Here is a 5,464-nt window from a genome sequence, read left to right as displayed (position 1 = left end):
TCAATGAGCATCAGGGACAGGCAAATGGGAATGCCCGGCAAACAGCAAATGCCAGGAGAGATCAAGCAAGAAGCAACAACAATTCAGCACGTGCCTCTTCACAGAATTTGACTGGAATTACATGGCAGACGGACGCCTTACGGTGAGGCCAGGCCCTGTGCAAGCACACCTGAGATCTAGGCTGGGCGTTTAAAGCTGCTTTCCTGGGCAGGCCGCGCAGTGCCCTGGGCCCCATCAGAGCTCCAGCGCTGGAGGCATTGGCTTTCGGCTGTTTATTAATTGTTGTGTATGGTTGCTGCTGTTATATGTGACTCAAGAGCCTTAAGTTATGAATAATTAAAGCCTTGGCTCTCTATGAGTATAAGCTACGATATGCTGCTAACAGTCTAGTCAGCGTATCCCTTAAAACTGGACACTGAAATTACTCCCACCTCTCACTTATGTGCACAAACACACAAACACGCTCACTAACGTACTTGACTCACTTTTTCTGTTGTTGTTAATCCTCACTCGCGGGTGTTTTTCCATTGATTTTTAGGGAGAGTGGAAGAGAGAGGGAAAGACAGACAGAAACATCAATGTGAGAGAAACACATCGATTGGTTGCCTCCTGCACAAGCAGGGCCCAGGGCCAGGCCTGGGAGGAGTCTGCAATCAAGGTAGTGCCCTTGATTGGAATCCAACCCGGACCCTTTGGTCCACAAACCTGTGGGTCGTGACCCCTTTGGGGGTAGAACTCCTTTCTACAGAGGTCGCCTAAGACCATCGGAAAACACATATATAATTACATATTGTTTTTGTGATTAATCACTATGCTTTAATTATGTTCAATTTGTAACAATGAAATTGGGGGTCACCACAACATGAGGAATTGTATTAAAGGGTCGCAGCATTAGGAAGATTGAGAACCACTGGTCTAACTGAACAAATTTGAGAGCTGAAAGCCTTCCCAATGTGGTGATGACCTTTTTTTTTTTTTGTCAGCATTCAGGCGTATCAGGGGTGCTCATGTCTGAGCATGCGTACTCATATTTGTCTCTTCTGTGTCTTTGCTCATTCACAGCCTCAGCTGGTTGGAAGGAGTGAATTTCTAATGGTGAAATTATAGGCAGTTTGACAGGCCAAGGGAGAGATATTCTGAGAGTGAAGCGCTTTCCACCATCCCTCAAATTTAAATGACAACAAACAGTAGGGTTTAATTTCTTCAGTCCAGGCTTTAGCAGGATTCTTGTCAGTCAAAGACTTCCACAGAACACCTGCCCATGTGAAATATTTCTCTTCACATACTAATTCCCTGCCTGACACTTGACAGGTATAATAAGGAAAGATGGGAAGCTGAGTATTTGCTCTGTAAGATGGAGATTTGATTCATAGCAATTTACTTATTTAGACTGAAGTTCCATTCTGACAGAATTGTTCATTCGTATGGTTTTCCTTTTAACAAAACTTTGCTTGCACCTTAATTGTGTAGGTTTCTTAATTTTCATAAAAGAGGACACGTTTTGTTCAGTCTTTTAAGTGTATTTGTGTAGACTTTTAACAGAAATATAAGGCTATAGAACACTATCAAAAACAGTTATAACTGATTCTTAGCTTGTTTGTATAGAAAAATGGGGCAGGTGAGAAGCTAAATGACTGTGATTACACTATCTGCATTATTTACAGCCTGTTTTTGTTATTTTTTTAAATAAAAGTGTAATGCCCTTATTTCTTTTTTTTTATCTCTTGAGCGCAATTTGAGGTGGAAAATTTCCCCCTATTTAACTTCAGGTATTGTTTTCTTCCATAGAATGGTTCTTGCTACTGGAAAATCCATTTACTGGCTGGCTACATTCTCCCAAAATAGGTTCTTTACTATACTTCATATGGATTAAGTCACCACGTTAGTCATAGTCAAATACAGAAATTGGAATATGAGCACTGAGGATCATGTACTGAAATACTTTAATTTACTTACTGAGTCAGCAACTTATAAAATATAAGGAAAGGGCCTGCACCAGGTGGATCAATTGGTTAGAGCATCATCCTAATATACCAAGGTCGTGGATTCAATCCTCAGGGGTCAAGGCACATACAAGAATCAACTAATGAATGCAGAAATAAGTAGAACGACAGATCATGTTTTCTCTCTTTTCTTCTGTCTTTCTAAAATCAACAAATAAATTAAAAAATTAAAAAATATATACAAAAAGTAAATCTGCACATTTTCTTTAAAAAGTCTAATTATAAAGAAAATAGAATAACTAAGTTTTAATGGATTTGAAAGAAATCTTTATTAGAGGTTAGGGAACCAAATAAGTGTAATTAGAAAGATGAAATAAGTAGACTTGGAACATTCAGCATGGCACAGTGAACCAAGATTCTGGAGTCGTGGTTCTTGTACCAACCCTGCTATGGACCAGCTGTGACACCTCTGCCAGGAGCCGGTCCATCCTTGCTGTTTCAAGGGACCTGGCAAATATGCCATACTGTTCTTAATATGTCTGCTCACCTTCTTGGCGCTGTGTTTTAACCAAGGTCACCTCTCCGAGAAAGGTTGTTTCCCCAGGTAGGGATTTTCCCCTGAAGTTAGGGAGGGAATAAAACCTCTTAACTAAGTGCCAGAACCTGGCTACAGAACTTGGTTGGAGAACCTAGACAGAACCTGGCTGCAGAAGCCGGCTACAGAACCTGGCGACTGAACCTGGCCGGAGAACCTAGCGAGAGAACATGGCTACAGAACCTGGCTGGAGAACCTGGATAATGTGGCTGGAGAACCTAGCAAGAGAACATGGACACAGAACTTGGCTGGAGATTGTGGCTAGAGATCCTGGCAAGGCTGCTGATCAACTGAATGCTGTCTCCATCTCATTCCTTCTTCGCCGACTCTGTCCACACCTTTGGGGACCCCTGGACCTGCTGGGGTTGGACCCCGGCACACCTCCTCGGTCAAATTATTTTATTTTTGTGATTCACTTAACAATTCTCAGATGAGGCTGTGTTAGAAGAACTCTAAAACAAACTACATCTCTGAAATGTTTTCCTCTATTTTTGGATGGAGAAGCAATAAGATGGGTTGGATTATCTGCAGTCTCAGCTGGTAGGTGATGGGGATAAATCACAGGCAGTATAAGCAGATTGTTGACTGGCCAAAATATGGCGGCGGCATATTTCCTCTGGAAATGACAACGATCACAATTAGGTAAAAAACAAAAACAATTCTATGGCAATGATTTACTATTAAATCTTACTCTTTAGTCAGAAGAAGGAGTTTAGTTCATTGCAACTTGGTTCTTAATGATATTAGCTTAAGACACAAGAAATGATTAAGTTATTAAGAGCAACAAAAATATATGTATTTTCCATAAATCAAACCAAGATTCGGCACACCTTTCTCTTAGTTTATTGTAGCTATAAACATTACAATGCAGGTGTAGGGGTTCTAGAAAAAGCTAAGCAATATTTTAGAGATTATCTGTGAATGTCTGTGAATGAAAAGATTAAGAATAATTATTCATTGTCAAAACATAGAAACTGAGAATTTTTATATTTGAAATTTAAAATTAATTAAAAATAAGATGAGCAAGAGAAAATTTGTTCACCAAATCCATGGATTCTAGAACAAAATTCTGATTTTAGGACAAACAAAAATAAGCCATTTTCCTAGTGTATGTTAGAATGTATGAGGTTCATTATCACTGTATGTGGTATAGAGTAGATGGATCATATTAAATTTGATCAAGTTGATTCTGAAAAAAAAGGGATACTTGAGCCATAGTTGCATATTGAATGAATATAAAGACTACTTAACAAACATTTTCTTTTTGTTATAGTCAATATTAGAAAAATAGCTTGGATTTTCCTCAGAAACATTGATGGCATCAGTGAGGAGAGTCCTTTGGGCTACTCTCAGGCACAGAATGATTTGTGTAACCTTTGACATGGTACCAACTCCCTAAGGCTCAATATTTTTCACATGTAAACTGAAAATATTGATATGTATAACTAAAATTTTGAGGAATAATTTCAATAACATTTTGCCAAATATAATATGTTACTTATTCTAATTGTCACCTTCATATTTTGTATCAATGAGGAAACAAAACTGTAATACTTTTATACTGAGAATTTTTTATCTTATGCATAAGTAAAGATATTTTTAAAATGTATTTAAATGTTAAAATTAAAGTATAAGAAAAAATTCATTGGTTTAGATATTCCCAACACTTACTGTTTTTAAAACCTGACTATTGCCGAAACCGGTTTGGCTCAGTGGATAGAGCGTCGGCCTGCGGACTGAAGGGTCCCAGGTTCGATTCCGGTCAAGGGCATGTACCTGGGTTGCGGGCACATCCCCAGTAGGAGATGTGCAGGTAAAACCTGACTATTTTGTCACTTTGAAATGCAAAATGGCCAATTTTTAATTTTGTTGCTGAGAGGATTGCAGATGTCCTCCATTTCCTTCCTTCGCTCCAACTCCACTGGGCTCCTGCCACACCGCAGGCCTGCACAGCACTGTTGCCTGTGCCATGTGCCGGAGTCCATTCATTGTCTTTACTAGCTGGGTTTGGACAGAGACCCCCCAGAGAAGGCTGGTGACCTTTGAGGTTCTAGTGGAAGTCAGGACTGTGAACTACCCAGTAGGTTTGAGTGGTGATGGTTGAAGCATCTCCACCTTAGTTCACTTAATTAAATCTTTGTTGATTATTGTTGATCAGATACTCCTGGAGATCTGTTGATGAGTTAATCAGGTATTCTGCCTATTCCTGAAAATTGTCTGCTGATGTGTGTCATTAAAACCTCTTTACCCTAAGGGCTACTCCAGATGAATAAAAGCTTGGTGAGACCTGAGCAAAGCGGGAGAAGGAAGTCTTTCGGGAGGAGGAAGTCTTTCCGGACTTGCCCGCCTGGTCCCCCGGTATTGCAAAATTATCTTGTGTCTTTTTCTTTCATTTGTTGTGCGGCTCCTCTTTCAGATACCGAACCCTACTCCACGCGGGTCGTGGAAGGAATCACTCAGCATCTGGCACCCGAACGTGGAGGGAGTGTTACTCAGCGGCCATGGGCTGTGCATATATGTGTACAAATTCTTTGGTTAATCTCCCTTTGTGTGTGTTTTTGTTGTTGTTGTTTTTAAATAATAATATCATTGTGCATCAAAAGCGTTAATGCTGAAGCATTTCTTAAAAGAATGATTTACAATTATCTCTGGTGTTTTCTCCCACATTAACACTCTGGAACTGTTGGATGCAATTTATTATTTATCAAAACATAAAATTTTATTTTTTCCTTATCATTTTAATCACAGATCAAAGTCAATAGGAAGTTTTTGACAAATTGGTATTCAATGTCTTTTTTTCAATCCTCGCCCAAGGACATTTTTCCATTGATTTTTATTTATTTATTTATTTTATATTTCATTGATTTTTCACAGAGAGGAAAGGAGAGAAATAGAGAGTTAGAAACATCAATGAGAGAGAAACATC

The sequence above is a fragment of the Myotis davidii genome, unplaced genomic scaffold, assembly GCF_000327345.1.
Source record: "Myotis davidii unplaced genomic scaffold, ASM32734v1 scaffold697, whole genome shotgun sequence".
Classification (NCBI taxonomy): Eukaryota; Metazoa; Chordata; class Mammalia; order Chiroptera; family Vespertilionidae; genus Myotis; species Myotis davidii.
The sequence above is the reverse complement of the archived record's forward strand: the minus strand, read 5'-3'. Positions refer to the sequence as shown.